The sequence below is a fragment of the Balearica regulorum genome, chromosome 19, assembly GCF_011004875.1.
Source record: "Balearica regulorum gibbericeps isolate bBalReg1 chromosome 19, bBalReg1.pri, whole genome shotgun sequence".
Classification (NCBI taxonomy): Eukaryota; Metazoa; Chordata; class Aves; order Gruiformes; family Gruidae; genus Balearica; species Balearica regulorum.
In genome coordinates this window covers 13,054,047-13,071,912 of record NC_046202.1, presented here as the reverse complement: position 1 = coordinate 13,071,912, position 17,866 = coordinate 13,054,047, and the positions used below count along the sequence as shown (strand labels likewise).

General features: G+C 44.0%; 1 long non-coding RNA gene across 1 annotated transcript; it reads right to left on the bottom strand.

Moving 5' to 3' along the window:
- Window positions 1–4,614: 4,614 nt before the first annotated feature.
- Window positions 4,615–12,666, bottom strand: LOC142604546 (uncharacterized). The gene is made up of 6 exons (XR_012838411.1): window positions 12,398–12,666; window positions 9,787–11,040; window positions 9,226–9,275; window positions 7,184–7,337; window positions 5,657–5,744; window positions 4,615–4,685 (listed from the first exon to the last, which is right to left on the bottom strand). It is a non-coding gene; the product is annotated as an uncharacterized LOC142604546 (long non-coding RNA).
- Between the last annotated feature and the right edge of the window lie 5,200 nt (window positions 12,667–17,866).

Below are 17,866 nucleotides of genomic sequence, written 5' to 3'. Positions count from 1 at the left end.
ACACTGACATCTTTCAAAGATTTTTTGGCTTCTACATTCAAAGACTTACAGCCCAAGGGGATACTTATTTCAGTGTGGATTAACATTATAAAGGCTGGCCACTACTGCTGGTCCTTCCCAAGGACTTTGGGATCCATGTGCCAGAAGACACATGTGTCTGAGAGACGTTGGGCTGAAAACTTATTTATTTGATTGTTATTAAAATAGTTTTTAGAAACTGTACAAGATGAAGTGGATAACACTTCACAGTCAGGCAGATGCAAACTCCTCCCAAAGAGATTTCTCCCTCCCCTATTCTCCAGTTTCATTAACCTCCTGTTACGGCTGCGCTTCCTACGCCTCTCAAAACGCTCTTCATCCTCAGATGAGGATGAAGAGGATGTGGAATCACTGTTGTGGACTGCATGTCTCCATCTGCAAACATTTAAACAAACAAGTAAAACATTAAAGTACACACTAAAGAGTATCAAAATTTAAGTGAATTCTATCTCAGAATTTACTTTGAGATCTATTAAGTTTCCAGATCATTCTACTCCTTTTGAATCTGATTTCAAAGTCTATTACATGATTTCCCTTCTGACAGTAAAATTTAATCTTTCTAGAGGAAGGTAAAATGTTTAACTGTTTTGTAAAGAAGTTTCAGAAATAAATTACTCATTTTGTCCAATCTCTCTCTCTCACACCCACATAAATGGAGTTTCCCTTAGCATTATATATCCACTCTGTGAAACATAAACCTTTAAAACTTGTTTACAAATTTGGCTTCAAAAACCCTTCCTTCCATAACTGTCTGCTTTCAAAGATGCTGAACAAAGTGCTCATATCTAGCAAGAGACAGCATTCTGCATGCTCTAACTGCTTTCAGGAGCCAAAACCTCTTTGTCATTACTGCTGTAATTCATAATTTATAATTTCATTTAGCATTTTTCTTGTTTAAGGACAGTTTCATACAGAAACATTAACTGATTTCAAAGAGAAACCAGAATCAGTATTTGACTGATTAAAAAAAAAAAACCCACAACAAATCCATTAAAACTTCCGTACAGGTTCTCCCTCTACCTAAATTATCTTCAGTTTTAAGAAAATATTGGTATTCTTCAAGATTAGTCTCAGATTTTCAGAGAGAGATTCTGGCTTCAGTTCAAGAACAAAAGAATTGCAGCTACCTAATCTCAGCACAACCTCCGTAATTACCTTATCAGTGACCACCAGTACTGCATTTTAAAATACCTAATGGCTAACAAAAAGTGCAGTTGACACTCTCAATATTTGTTTTCTTTATACCCTCGGACTACCACAGCAATAATCACACTATTACTCTGTAATTACCACCAATCCAAACACCCTTGAAAGCGTTATTCAGTAATGTGAGCAACAGCACTATTGAGAAGTAAGAGCTATCACTAACCATATACCAACCTGTTAGTTCTTTTGCAGCCAGAGCCTGCTGACTGAGCACTGCTAAATGAGTATCTCTGTCTGACAGGGGAAGACCGGCCCGAAAAATTTCTCTGACGTTGTCTTGGTTCTGTTGAAAGCAAAGAATTTAGAATAATGTTACAAACAAGTTTAAGAGAAAGCAGGATAGTGAAGGAGGTAGAAAATTTCAGGGGAAGTTTCAAGTGATTGGGGGGGGGGGGGGGAATTTTTTTAATTTTTTTTTTTTTCCTCAAATCAGTGCACAGTAGAAGGGAAAAAACACACACTTGTGTTTTAAGGAGAACTGAAAGCCACAAGAGTAGGATTATCAAGTCTGCTTAATTACTATTCTTTCAAGGATACACAGGCCATTTTTTAATTGAAAAACAACAACAAGTATGCCAAATGGCAAAGGAATATAAGGTGCACAGGATACATGCATTTAATAAAATTTACTTGCAGAATGATGGTAAGAAATTTAAATAGAAGTTGAGTGTGCATATATTTCATTAAAAAAACCAAACTTCTATGCAAGGAATTAGGTCTTAAGAGAAACTGTGCATATAACCTACTTTCCAATGGAGCTTGGTAGCGCTCAACAGTTTTCCTCTGTCGAAAGTCATAACACTTTCGAGTGTCTTCACCATCATCATGCTCTTTCTCTTCACTTTCTTCTGACGAACCTGCTGTACATTGACATAACGTTAAACTGTTTAAGTACTGTTGCAAATGATACTGAATTCAAAATGGACTCCACAGGTGCCTATAGGTTTTACTAGTACCTTCATGTTAATGACGACAGAGCTGAAAACTTGCAAAACCTGACGACCAATTTATGCAAGAGACATTCCAGAAATTACAAAACACAGAGGAGCGTACATATAGATACACTATTCTGTGCTCGCTGAAGTTGCTGGGTGACTTCTCATCAGTCTTACTAACACCCAATTCTGTCATCTTGCTTAGCTAAGATGCAGCTCCCATGAAAACCGCTATTTCAGAAAGTCATTTCTTGTTATTGTGGGAAAGTGTTTCAAGGAAATGTTTTTCATATTCTATAGTGCTAAGACTAAGCACAGTAATCTAGCTCCAAGCCCTAGCTCTGCCACAGATTACGTGAGCAATAACGGGCAAGTCACAGGTTTGAACTGCCCCAATCAGAAAATAATGTCAAATGCATACAGTTTATGCCACTAGCTTCTGCAAAGTAACTTGATGTTTTTTCATGAAAGATGGTAAGAATGCAAAAACCAGAGTATAATTACCTAGCAGGTTCCTAATAACACCCTCTCACATTAATAGCTACACACCGGGTGAGGAATGTACACGCTCTGTTCACCTCCCTGCTCCCTAAAATTAAGTACATTTGACTCCTTGGAAAGCACGAAGCTTTATTTCTTCCCCCTAAAATGTCGCACTGCTTTCTGAATGCAAGATAAGTTACACAAGATACCTAGACAGCACATGGAAAAGTGACAAATTATTTTGGCATCACTACTCTGCCCAGTCCGTGGTTCTCCAACACTCCTGTCTCTACAAGCTCTACCTTGGCTTCTTTAGGTCAGCCTCTCGCTGGACTCCTGCCGTGGCTCCAGGTGTTTTCTCACTGCTCTACCAGGAGGTCTGGGCACCGAGGTACGCACCTGGGAGCCACAGGCTAGGTCTGAACTAATGACAGGCTGAACAACAGGCCGAAAACCAGGCCACGGACTGTTCGCTGGCCTGATCCTGGGTAGGAACAAGATCACCCCAGTGCTCATTAACACCTGGACATCTAGCTTGAACCTTTTTGTAGGTCTCCATTGCCAGTCATTAAGTCGTACACAGGCTGCGTAACACATACAAGATAACGCCCGCACTGGAGATTGCATAAATCATCTCTCATTCAAGTTCTGATAGTCTGATGGTCAGGCAGGTGACCAGACGCAGGGCACAGGCAGTACTGACCAGCAAACTATTGACATGTGACTGGCCCGTTTTATCCCCTTGCCCCTCTATTTTCCTACTCTTGTTCCTCCCAAAATCACCTGAACGCCTCCCGTGTTCCTGCCCTTAAGATCCCTTCAGTCCTGGGTGAACTGCTTTTCCCCTGCATCCCACAAAATGCCCCACTGCTGGGCAGGAACCCCCTAGTCCGAAAGGTGATATGCAGAGCTGCCCCCGATGAATCCTCCAGATAGGTTTCCCACCCGGCTGCTGGGGCTGAGGGCTCTGATGGGACGCACAGCCCTGGGAGAGGCCCAGACAAGGTGGCTGTTCCTCCTCGCTTGGATCTGGGTGTCTGCCATTGCACACCCACACGCTCCTCCGGGCTTGTGCAGACAGGGCTTTGATGGACTGATGGCCTTGGGAGTAGCCCGGCAGGGTGTTCTGTGGGCTCCCCCTCCTGCCACTGTCTCTCTGAGCGAGTGTGCAGAGGAGGTCTGTCACAAAACCTAACACTGATCAGCTCAACTACTGCCACATCCTTTTCTATCCTTAAGCACAGTCTCGCCCCATTCTGTTCCATCCAGAAATCTCCTACAAGGATTGTTGGACTGACTGCCTTAATCACAACTGTCCTTCTCCTTAAAACCTTAGAGGTTTTTCCCCCTCACTTCAAACATAAAGTTCATATGGCCTTTTACAATTTCACCTTATTGCTCATGTTACTTCCCACTGAGTACCGGGATGACAGCTCCTAATTACAGGCCCAGACAGCAGCTTCCACCGACTACCTGCTAAACACAAAAATGAACACCACTAGCTTCTCCCCTGCTGATCGTCACACTCTGGAGGAGCTTTCCATACGCATCTGGCAGCCTGCCTGCCTGCCTTCCTGAAAATTCTCGCTGCGCTGCTCAAAACCGTGAAAACTGTCGTGCTCCTGCTGCAGCAAGATCACTCTTTCTCATTCTGAGGAATACTGTCCGTTTCTCTCTATTCCCACCTGTCCACAGACACCTGTTGCCTTTTATCTGGTCAGCATTTTGGAAAAGCACCGATTTTTTTTTTCCTCCGAATACCTGTTCTGAGCTCACTACAGTGCAGCTCTAGAGTCCGTGACTATGGCTTGTAATGTCAATAGCAACAATAGATTTTTTTAATAGAAGAAAAATACTCAGTACTTCAGCTCATCTCAATTGTTTAAGACAAGGCTCTTGGCTAGAGCATAGTAAAAAAAAATTAAACCAGAACTAACCTAGAATGCCACCTTGATGATCAGCTATTTCTTTGTCAGCTCTTTGGATTTCTTTCCTTCCTTGTGCAGACATATCAAGGTTCTCCTAAAGAAAAGAAACAAGAAGGATCAGTCACAAACATGCAGAAAACCTGACATGGGCATATTTAGTGCCTATACAGTAACATTATCAAAGCACTCCATGTACACAAAAGATTAAATTAAGGTACAGGAGAACAGGAACATCCTTCTGGCACCCAGGATTAATAACAAGAATTTCTGCTCTAAAACAGGGGTTTGTACATGTGATAGTTAAATACTTAAATACAAACCCAAGTGTATCAATTAATCACAGGTTAATAATCCAAGAACCCAGGAAAAAGCCATTTCTAGCAGATAAAAAAACCAAAACCCACATATGGGCATTTGAGACATGATGTACAAAGTACTATGGACAATTCTGGTTTCATTACAAAAAACAAAAGTAATTTAGATCTAAGCAAAAACCTATGAAAGCAGGCTATGACGATGTTTAAAAAATGAAGTGCCTGTCATTCAAAAGGACAGTAGAACTTAATTTATTGAGCAAAACTAAGAGGAAATATGATTGCTGTATAGAATTTTAACTTGAGTTCATCTAGGGACAGAGGACTCCTTAAGCTCACAGGCAAGGCTGGCACAAAACCAAACATAGATACATCAGACGCCAACGAATTCCATTTTTAGTAAGATTTGAAGTGAAAACCCAAGCCCTGAAACAGCTGTTTGTAAACAGCCTCCATTCAAAAATCATAAGGCCATTCAGAAAGTGTAGTATAAGACATGTATTTCAGCATATTACTGCTTTGTCATGTCTTCTGAAGATTTTTCCTCCACCCACCCTTAGAGTGTATCTGTAGCGTGACCATCACAGTAAGATGTTAAATTATAATTAGAGAGCAAAACCAAATGTTATTTGAGACTACACTATTCTTTGGAATAAGTTATTTCAGGTAAATTAAAATCACAACTAAATCATTTCCCTATGTGGAATACACTACTTATACAGAAATGGTAAAATAGATTAGTATCTCCTACATCGTGGAACACCCCGAGGTCTTCCATCATTCGCCGTCTACGCATCTTCTCCATGTCATCCATTTTTTGCCAGACTGCTTCTGCAGTACTACGACAAAAAGTTGACATGTAAGAACAAAGATAGGCAAGTACAAACAAAAATGTTTAAAACAGTACACATAATCAGCATGACATTTTAATATAGTATGCACAAAGTAAGAGGCATTGACACTTAACCAAGTTTTTTAACACTACTTAAAAATCAGGTCAAATGTTTACTTTTTTATAGAGAGAGTTAAGAACAAGCGATTGAGGAGTTGCAGGCACTGTTTTCAGGTTTATTTTCCCCTCTCACTGAACACGGTCCAAAAAAAAAAAAAAAGAATCTAATTTAGTAGGAAAAAAGAATTCTGAAGATCATAGCAAAATAACAGAAAGAAATTATAGCAGTTTTTAATAGCGCTTAAGTTGCTCTGCATGATAGCATTAAGTCATGTTTAGTTCACAGCCTTCCTCAGACAACAGGTTGCTGCTGCTTCTCTTAACTGTAAGTTAAGTTTCGTGTTGATTTCCCATGACTATATATGCTGGAAAAAACCCCGTCCCACTCCTGTTACAGTTCACCAACTTTTCAGAAAACAATGTCAATTTGGGCTTCACAAAGGTCATTAAGCCATGGACAGACAGGCAGAAACACTAGGACGACTTCACTTTGGCCGTATCCAACTTTCCTCGGTATCTCAACTCAACCGAGCATTATACAAATATTCCTAAGCATGGAAGAAAAGTTAATTAAAAATGAAGGCGCTTCCGATGCTAAGAAAATTGATTTAGAGGGCAAGTTAAATCTACTGAAAGTCACACCGTAAAGTGATTGTTTTGGTTCACAAGACAACACATAAACCCACCCAGCCCGTACAGAGAAGATGCTCTAGGACAAAGATCTCTCTGCAACTGGCAATCACAAAATGAAGACACCAGGGGCCATTTTAAACATTGGCTGTGCCCAAACTCTTTACACGTGAAGCACTTTCCAAACACATCCTCATACACACACACGCTCTCCAGCCTGGAGTTCTTGAACAGCCACAAGCATCGCTTTCCAAAAGACTCAGGTTAAACAGCTTGGCTGCGAAGGACAAAGGCCCCACACGTTACCTAAATCAGTGTATTAACAATAATTACAGGACATACGGGCAGGGGCAGAGGCAGAGGCAGAGGAAGAGGCAGAGGAGGACACCCTACCTGACCAACGGAAATGGAATGTTAGCAGCAGTTGCTAACAGCATCCTGCAAGTTCCGAGCCGTGCGACCCTGGTGGGACTCTACGGTGGAGGGCACCTGAGCCCAGCAGTTATCACAAGGCCACAGCCTATATGTAGTCTCAGCCTAACCACTGAATACATTTAGCTCTCGCTACCAGGAACAGTAATGCCTTTTTCTGTTGTCCAAAGGAGGAGAAAGTTGCTAGCTGATATTATGCACAAAGGCTTGCTAGTAAGGCTCATTTTAGTAGCTTTGCAAGCTGATGACAAAAATCTCACTCACTTTGTTGTAAGTTTGTCAAATCAAACAGATTGATTTGTAGTGGTGTAATGGCTTTGTCAAAGCCTGCAGCTTCGGCGGACCTCCAAATCCCCATTTTCTTCATGGACTTGTTCTGCAGCTTTTGCATCAGCTCTAGTCTTCAGTGTTCTGTTGACTAAACTACGTTCATATATGAGATATTTTGAGACAGAAGATATGTTATTCCCTTTATTTCACCGTTATTCTGGTAAAATGTAAAAAAAAATCTGCCGTGGATTTTTTCTTTAAATACTGAATTAGAAGATATTGTCACGACCACAGCATTCAACTTAAATGACTTCTGTTAAAAGCATGACTTGTAGAGCAACTTTTTATTAGTCTAGAAAGCCAATCTGATGAAAACAAACACGCAGTTTTTGTTTCATGCAGGAGGCAAGTTTATTCCAGTTACTTCTTCCTGGAAAAGTGAAAACAACAAATACGTCTCTCTAAGGGGTTTTCACTCCATTCATGTAAAATTGTATCTGATAGTTTGGTTTTTTAAAAAATGTTTATGTGGGAAGTCTCTTCTTAAGATGTCTAGTTTTAGGACACTGTTTAAGCATACGTCGCTTTCATTTTCTGCATCATGACACAAAAGCTCTAGAAGATAAGAAATGTCTCCAGATAAACTCCCAAATATCAAAGAGCTCAAACCCTTGCTGCTTTAGAAAAAGATCTGCCCAGTATTTGCCATGCAGCATCCTTTGCCACAGGTTCGTTACTTGCACTATGTCCTGGGTTTGCATGGCAAAGTTTGGGTAGCGGGGCAGGGCTACAGGGGGACCCACGCTGGAGCTGTCTGTTCCTGAAGGACTGCACCCCGGGGAAGGGACCCGCGCTGGAGCAGTTCGTGAAGGACTGTGTCCCGTGGGAAGGCCTCGCGTTGGAGACGTTGGTGGAGGGCTGTCTCCCATGGGAGGGCCCCCACGCTGGATCAGGGGAAGAGTGTGAGGAGTACTCCCTCTAAGGAGGAAGGAGTGGCAGAGACATGTGAGGAACTGATCACACCCCCCGTTCCCTGTCCCCCTGTGCCGCTGGTGGGGGGAAAGGAGGGAGAGAAATCAGGAGTGAAATTGAGCCTGGGAAGAAGGCGGGGGGTGTTGGGGCGGGGAAGGTGTTTTAAGATTTGGGTTTATTTCTCCTTACTCAACACTGATTTGATTGGTAATAAATTAATTTTCCCGAGTTGAGTCTGTTTTGCCCATGAGGGTAATTGGTGAGTGATCTCTCCCTGTCCTCATCTCAACCCACAAGCCTTTCATTATATTCATCCAGCTGAGGATGGACAACGATAGAGCGGCTTTGGTGGGCACCTGCCCTCCAGCCAGGGTCAAGCCACCACACACTGTCATTAAAATAATTAAGAGAGGTCAATGAGCAAGTAGTGCACAATTAGAACCTGAATTACTACAGACAAAGTGCATTTCAGGCCCCTTCCTGTGTTCAGCCTGCGGCTGGCAGGACGCTGCCTGCAAATAACAGATTTTCCCAGCTGCCAGCAAGCAGCTTCACGGCACCGAGCCTGTTTGTGTACTCCGCACCGCAATTCGGTTCCAAGGTAAATCGCTGAACTTCAGTCACACCTTCCTCATGTCTGTGGGTTTGTGCTTCTCATGGCTGAATTACTTTTTAACTCACATATAACACTGCAATATTCCCTCCTATTTGCAAGAACGATTGATTTTCCATCAATTTGTGTCCTGCAGGCTCCAGAAAATCCATGTCATGAAGAAACCCAAGCTAAGGAACAGATTCTCTAGTGCCTAAGAGCAGGCTGGGATTCACACTGCGTTCTCCCCAAGCCTGCAAGGAATTAATAGCATATCCTCCTATTTGCACCTACCTCTCTTCATACAACTCATAGGAAATTCACTGCCTTTGAGGTACCTATTCTCACAACTTCAGCTGATTGTGGCTGATGAGTTCAGAAGTTTTTGGAGCCAAGTTCAATAGAGTGACCAAAGACAAGCCTTCTCAGAAACCAGGCTAAAAAGGAATCCTAAGGAATTATCACTGCTCACCTTCTTTATATTCTTCTTTTTTGGGGTCTGATTTCGGCTTTGCCAACTGCCTACGTTAAGAAAGACGACAGAGAAAAGGAGAAAAGAATTGTTGTATTCGAATTTTTGTATTATAGCATATCATATCGTATTGCATTGTATAGTTCCCCCTCAAGACTGGGGAACTTCACCAAATTTACAATCCGGTGCTCCACATCATGCAAAAAAAAGCCTGCGGACCACAAGGATTCAGATGTCTGCTGCATAGCATATGCACAATTCTATAAGGACAGACATTTCCTAACCTGCTAACCTTGAAGTCTCAACAGCACAAATAACATCTCAGTAATCAAAGCGGAGGAGAGATCTCAAAGGAGTTGGGAACAGATACATGCTTTTTATACAAGCAGAAGACTTGTACTAAGAAGAGGGATTCTAGTTCTAAGATACTGGCACTGATATTAACATAATCCTATCCCTCTGCAGATTTTTAGCTGTAGGTGTATCGTGATGTGACTCGTGCATGCTTTCACTTTTCTTTCTCTAACTTGAACGGAGATTGAACACCTAGAAATACAATACCTTGTAAAGTGTCTTCGATCGACATTTTCACTTAATATTTCCATGCTTTTGTCAAAGCTAGGGTCTGAACAGGGCGGCATGTTTTTTCTCATTGATCTTAGAGAGTGTCCATTGAAACATTCCATTTTGCCAGAGGAAAATTCCTAGGGAAAAAAAAAAAGGAAATAAGAATGTATTTATCTGAACCACATATATTGAGTTAAGAAGGAACTTCTGCCTCCTTTAGGCAAGTTTATTCTGTAACACTCCTGATTCAACAGGGGTGCAACTAACAGCAGGTAACTCGCACACCAAGAAGGAGCTCTCAGAAAAAAACCCCAACTTTCAAAGCTAAAGCTCCCCTCTGCCACACTCTTCTTGTGGACAACTTGAGCTTAATATCCTTTCAAAACGTTATTGCGGCAAAGCCTTTCATATAAACTTAGTGTTTCATTCAAAAAAACCCCAAATCTTTTATTTCAAAAGTTGGTTCAGAGGAGCAGTCAAGCTTGACTTTGCATGTTCTGGGATTAAAATCTAGTGAGGAGAGCTTCTCTTCCTCTCTCTGTCCCATTTATAACTGCATTCAGAGGCACATGAAAAGATTTCCTTCAAGAGGATGGTATTTATCCCCGGGAAACCAAAGGGAACTCAAGATACACTTCTTTATGGCTGTTGATCTTGTTCACATTGGCATTTCTGCAAAGAGGATGAGTACTATCACCTTTCCTATGTGAGGGGGAAAGCTATACCCGTGAGAGGGGGCTTGTTCAGTTTGTTCAGCCAACCCAAAGTTTCATTAGGAGTACGCCAAACTAAGTCTCACACCGAAAAGGGCAGAAAACAGACCAGATTCTTTCACTTCTTGGCACTAACTTCACCAAGAGGTACTTCCATTAGTAGCTGATGGAGATGATAACAGAAGCGTGAAGAACGCGGCTACAGGAGAGCAATGACGCGCACGCAATGCCCTTGCAGTGCCACACAGCGAGGGCTGTGGCCGCCCGCTGCTGGAGGGTCAGCCCTGAGCCACAGAGCTGGGCGATCCTGACGGTCTTCTCTTCAGACAACCTTGAACAAGTCATCCCCAACGTTCACTGCACAACTGGTCGTGATAAGACAGGCCTTTTGACGAGGAGGATTGCAATCACCTTTCCTTCATCGCTCGTTTTAAAGAGCGCCTCGCTTCCTGCAGTTCTCTAAGCTGGTGGAGCGAGGCCTCGTGATATGCTTTCCCATATCTGGCTTTACGTTGGGGCATCTGAGATGAAACCCCTACAGATATTTTATAGTTCTCAGATCCAGCGTAGATGGATGTAACAAGACCTAAAGCTTAATGACAGGCAGTCCGGTCTGTCAGAGTCACTTTTCACATTCTTCCTCTCAAAGGTTTAAGAAAGAAATTGTAACAGAAAGCCTTTCAACTTATTTTTAATTTGTCAGAGCCCTACATTTATTTGAAGGCAGTTTTTGTGCACACTCACACACAGGAGTATATAAAGACTTAAACCAATACTTTCAGCATTCGCCACTGAGACAACTAGAAAAAAACCCCTAGACCAAGAAATAATCTCACCTGCAAACGTACTCATAGTATTCCTACAGCTGGATGCCTGTGGCTTATACATCGTCCTACAAAATGTATAGGCATGCCTGGGAACTGCCTATAAGGGTGGGTTATGTGATTAAAGGCTAATCTGCATAAACCAAAGGCAGCGGGGAAGCACGGGTGGGCAGAGGCACCCCAGTAACACAGCGGCAGGGGAACAGCCCGGCCCCGCTCCTCGTGAGGCCATCGCTCAGCCCAAGGCCCAGCTCCAGGGTGAGGGACCCCCCAGGGGTGCAGGCAGGAGAGCCCTTGGGGTCACCTAACAGACCAAGTGGGGGCCTCTGCCTAGAATACGACTCGCTGGGGGATGCCCATCATCACAGCCTGTCCTGGCTTCTTGTTTATTCAATGGCACTTCTGCCTCCCGGGGCACAGAGGTCCGAGCAGCAGCAGCGGGAGAAAGGGCTGCAGCTCCTCACAGCCTGCACCATTGCTAACAGACACCAAGCCAGCATCAGCTAGCAAGTGGCTTAACTTTTGGGAACCAGGTACTGGAAAGGTCACCAGTCTGGGCCAGGTATGGGAGACACTGGGCTGGGGGGACAGCTACTGGAGAGGCCATAGGTCTGGGCCAGGGACCCATCTGTCTCTGCACATGAGGTAACTGGGAGAGCAGGTCATTCGGGGCCAGTTACTGGTTTGACTGAGCGTCTAAGGACAGTGACAGAGGGGTATACATAGTACACGCGTGTGTATATGTGTGCGCGCACACGGGATCTAAATACCAGCAGCTGGAGCAGGCCTGTGCACCTCTGGGGCTTACGCAGCTGGCTGCCAGCCCCTGGAGGCAGCTACAGACAAACTGGGCACCCAAACCCAAATCGTACAGGGATCCATGTTACATCGATGCATCTGTGTGTGTTTTCCCACTAAGGGGTTTTCATCCTGATCAGCCAGAGAGGGAAGAAGGATCAGGCCATTTGTACTGTCCATAAGGCTACCAGATTCAGCCACTCCAAACATACAGCACTTTCAAATAAGGATATGTTAAGGAAGAGGCTTTATTTCTAAATACACGTTCACCTGTGAAATTAGACTCCAACGTTGGAAGCAACTCTGGAAGATTCAGCTTGCTTAAACTCCAAGATACACAAGTTATAACTGCCACTTTGGCTATTTCTGCTTCATTGATCTAGAAGTAAATATTCCTTGGGACAAATCTTAAAGGTTTGCCATATCAGTTAAAAGATGACTGGAATAATACGCTTCACAAATCTCTGGGCCATACCCAAGACTGAAAGAAGAACAAATACTTAGAGAATGTCAGCACAGATGTTAGGAGAAAAAAAAAGAACAAAACAGTAGAGTGACCTGGGAGGTCTTTCTATGTATACTTATGCACTTGTTTGCTTTTTAAAAACATGTTTTTAATACAATGTTCACAATACAATACTTGTGATATTCATGATCCTCAGGACTGTCTTTTTACCTTAATCGTGGCTCAAACAAGGACACAGGCAAAGCAGTAACAATGTATATTGCTAACTCTGACGGCCCTCCCTTCCTAGGAAGGCATCCCAGTTCCAGGAGATGGCAGACACCAAGAACCATCGGGTTAACTCCAGCAAGCTGCCAGCAGAGCAAGAGTAACTAGCTCTTACCAACCTTATCAGGCTGGAAAAACACACTCAAGGACTGAAATTCAGTAGAAGCAAATGGCTAAACTGGAAAGGTAAAGCAACTGGATGAAAGAATTTTGTGAAGTATTTCACCATTTGAAAGCATTTCATATTTTCTTACTTTTCTCATGCTATAGGAAGTGATTAGCCATTGTTTCTAAAAAGTCTTTTCTAAGAGCTGTGTTTAGCTATCTGCTATCTCTGAGGAAGTCACTCTATGTTGAGGTACTGTCGGAACAGATGTATGTGCTCAGGCAACAAGGCTGTGAACTCTGATGCTGAGCTCCCTACACAGACAAGGCATGAAGCACTCTTCAGCCTGCAAAAGTGCCAGTTTCCACTTTGCCCAGATGAAGAGGGAACTCAGGAGCACACAGGTCTCAAGTACAGGTCACAAGACAATCTTGTCCAGCCTGAGGAATTACACCAGGTTTACAGACCTGCAGCTAACGCAGCTTCCAAAGGGACATTAGCCACTCTGGATCTGCCATGGGGCCGGAAACTTGGAAGAGGATAAACCCATCAGATGCCAGTTTACCTTAGGCCTTCTGCTGTATGCTCCTTACTCTCTGTGGATGAAGTAAGCTGACTAACTAGAGATAAACCGCTTGCTGACAGCAGAAAAAAATGCAAAAGCTGCCACCACCAAGTCCTTGCACATCAACAAGTTAGGAAAGAGGCATTAGGACTTGAACATGCAGCTAGCACCAGGATCATCTCATGCGCTTCTGCATTGTCTCTGCGGTTAGAAAGCTCCAGCAAAGTCCAGCCCTCCGAAACGTAAAGTAAGAATGACTCCATGCCTCAAAGCATGGGAAAGGTCTGCAAAAAGGGGAAAAAAAAGAAAAGAAATTGTCCTGGTTCTGGCAAGGATAGAGTTAATTTCCCAAGGAGCCAGGATAGGTGACCCAAGCTGGCCGGGGGCTATTCCATACCATGTGACATCACGGTCACCATAAAAGTGGGGCTAGTCAGGCAGGGGAGGGGGGTGGTGTGGTTTTAGTGTGGTTCCTGGATGGGCTGAGCATCTGGTGGGTGGGTTGTTGGATCGGTAAATTGTTCTCTGTTGTCACCCATTGTGAATATCTGTTATCAGTGCTGTTGTTGATTGTTTCCCTCTCCCTTGCTGTCCCAGTAAACTGCCCTTATCCCAACCCTCGAGGCTTTGCCGTTGTTTTTCCGTTCTCAAGGTCGACCCCTGGGGTTTTAGAGTCGGGGGTACAGAGGATCCGAGGCCCGCTACACTCCAACGGAAAAGGAGATATTGGCAGCCTACGAAGGGGTTCAAGCTGCTTCAGAGGTGATTGGCACCGAAGCACAGCTCCTCTTGGCACCCCGACTGCCAGTGCTGGGTTGGATGTTCAAAGAGAGGGTTCCTTCTACACATCACACAACCGATGCTACATGGAGTAAGTGGGTTGCACTGATCACACAACGGGCTAGAATAGGAACCCCCAATCGTCCAGGGATTCTGGAAGTGATCACAGACTGGCCAGAAGGGAAAGATTTTGGAATGTCACCAGAGGAGGAGGTGACACGTGCTGAAGGAGCCCCACTGTATAATAAACTAACAGAAGATGAGAAACCATATGCCCTCTTCACTGATGGGTCCTGTCGCATCGTGGGAAAGCATCGAAGGTGGAAGGCCACTGTATGGAGTCCTACACGGCGAGTTGCAGAAGCTGCTGAAGGAGAAGGTGAATCGAGCCAGTTTGCAGAGGAGAAAGCCATCCAGCTGGCCTTAGATATTGCTGAAAGAGAAAAGTGGCCAACACTGTACCTCTATACCGACTCATGGATGGTGGCCAATGCCCTGTGGGGGTGGTTACAGCAGTGGAAGCGGAGCAACTGGCAGCATAGAGGCAAACCCATCTGGGCTGCCCCATTGTGGCAAGATATTGCTGCCCGGCTAGAGAAGCTGGTTGTAAAGGTACGTCATGTAGATGCCCACGTACCCAAGAGTCGGGCCACTGAGGAACATCAGAACAACCAGCAGGTAGATCAGGCTGCCAAGATTGAAGTGGCTCAGGTGGATTTGGACTGGCAGCGTAAGGGTGAATTATTTCTAGCTCGGTGGGCCCATGACACCTCAGGCCATCAAGGAAGAGATGCAACATATAGATGGGCCCGTGATTGAGGGGTGGACTTGAGCATGGACGCCATCTCACAGGTCATCCATCAATGTGAAACATGCGCCACAATCAAGCAAGCCAAGCGGGTAAAGCCTCTGTGGTATGGAGGACGGTGGTTGAAATATAAATATGGGGAAGCATGGCAAATCGACTACATCGCGCTCCCGCGAAGCCGCCAAGGCAAGTGCTATGTTCTTACAATGGTGGAAGTAATGACTGGATGGTTGGAAACATATCCTGTACCCCATGCCACTGCCCGGAACACTATTCTGGGTCTTGAAAAGCAAGTCCTGTGGCAACATGGCACCCCAGAGAGAATCGAATCAGACAATGGGACTCATTTTCGGAACAACCTCATAGACACCTGGGCCAAAGAGCATGGTATTGAGTGGGTCTATCACATCCCCTATCATGCACCAGCCTCTGGGAAGGTTGAAAGGTACAATGGACTGCTAAAAACTACCCTGAGAGTAATGGGTGGTGGGACCCTCAAACACTGGGACACCCATTTAGCAAAGGCCACCTGGTTAGTTAACACTCGGGGATCTGCCAATCGAGCTGGCCCTGCCCAATCAAAATTTCCACGCCCAGTAGAAGAGGATAAAGTACCTGTAGTGTGCATGAAGAATATGTTGGGTAAAACAGTTTGGGTTATCCCTGCTTTAGGCAAAGGCAAGCCCATCTGCGGGATTGCTTTTGCTCAGGGACCAGGGTGCACTTGGTGGGTGATGAGAAAGGATGGGGAAGTCCGGTGTGTACCCCAAGGGGATCTGATTTTGGGTGAAAATAGCCAATAAATTAAATTGTTCGATGTTAATAGCTATACACTGTATTAATAGTATAACCATAAGAATCACCCAAAACTAATGAAGGATGGACTTTGGAACTGACTTCAACTGGTGCCCAGGAACTTCATCAAAAATTGCATTTGTGACGTCCAGACTGCGAGCATGGACCATACCAGATACACCAGCCATGAAAAATACTCCGGATGCAGCGTGCAACAATCCAGCAGCACTCACCATTGTTCCTGCTCTGAGACACTGTAATGGCAGATGGAACCCAAAGCCATGGACTAAATGAACTCAATGGACACTTTATAGAGCAATGGCCCATGGAGTAAGAGAATGGTGTCTGTGAAATAATCTGGGCATGACGTAGATGGTATAGAATAAGGGGTGGATAATGTCCTGGTTCTGGCAAGGATCGAGTTAATTTCCCAAGGAGCCAGGACAGGTGAGCCAAACTGGCCGGGGGCTATTCCATACCAGGTGACATCATGCTCACCATAAAAGGGGGCTGGTCGGGCAGGGGAGGGGTGGCGCAGTTTCGGCGCGGTTCCGGGACGGGCTGAGTGTCTGGTCATTCGGTTGGTTGGTCGGTCGGTCGGTGGTTCGGTAAATTGTTCTCTATTATCACACATTGTTAATATTTGTTATCAGCATTGTTGTTAATTGTTTTTTTCCCTCTCCCTTGCTGTCCCAGTACACTGCCCTTATCCCAACCCTCGAGGCTTTGCCGTTGTTTTTTTCCCCGTTCTCCTCCCCGTCCCGCTGGGGAAGGTGAGTGAGCGGCCGCGGGGTGCTCAGCTGCCGGCTGGGCCTAAAGAACGTCACCTTCATACCAGTCTACCTCTCAGTATTTACCCAATCTTTTCTACTTTAATTTAAAATGTCTGTAAATGCATTTTTCAGTTAATTCTGATAGTGTTGTTGTGGTAAAGCTCATTTAGTTCATGACACACTTCTGCTGCCCTACTACGATGCCAAATTCTCAAGAGGAAACTGAGAATGAGCCCTCAGGCATCTGGCAAACACTGAATCAACCCATCCAAGAATCTGACTTTCACACCAAAAGAGATACTTTCTAGAAGACATTACTGGTTTTGCTCACATTCAAAGTCCTCTGAAACTGCTAATCAAACCTAATAGTTTTTACTTAACCATCTGTAAAATAAAGTACAGGAAGCCTCTGCTTAGGGATTTTTTGCTCTCTATGGGCATCTTTTACAATCAATTTTGTCGTGTAGAGCCATAGTTTGTAAAAGTCATTTCAACGGTTAAATTTTCATAACAAATTAAACGTGGTGAACCTGTGACCACACAGAACATATACTTTATGTTTTCAATCAGTTTTGAAGCATTGTAGTGTACTTCCTGCATCTTATTTTTGGAATTTGCAGTTGTGTCAGCTTTGGATTTTCCAGTTGATAGTTTCCGCATTTCAATTTTGATTTCTCTTGTAAGTTGAAGAACTCGCTTCATCTCTTTCTCCTGTCTAGGTATCGCCCTCCTTTCCTATTCACTTCCATGTCTTCTTGGCTCTGGTGTCAAAATAGATAGACAGAACATGTTGTGCATCACTTATTGGAGGGAAAGTCTATGCTCTGTTCAAAACGTGTTAAGAATTAAACTTCCAACACAAGACGCAAGATGGAGGTTCTAATCTCAGTTACCTGAATGGTTGTTTTAAACGTTGAGAACGTTTTAGCGTATGGATTTCTTTTCCTCCAAGTTGGTGCATTGTCAGAGCCTGAAGTGTATTTGTCTGTAGAAACAAGACAGGCACTGTTTCTTAATTTCAGCTGCAGGTTAGGGAAAGACTCTCTTGGCCTGGTAGGCGAATTAAATATTACATTAGCTGAAGTATCAATGAATACATTGGGTGACTCAGACACCACCTCTGAAATACAAGGTAGTATTAAATATGGATTTTCCCTCTAGAGCTCTAAAGATCATCAG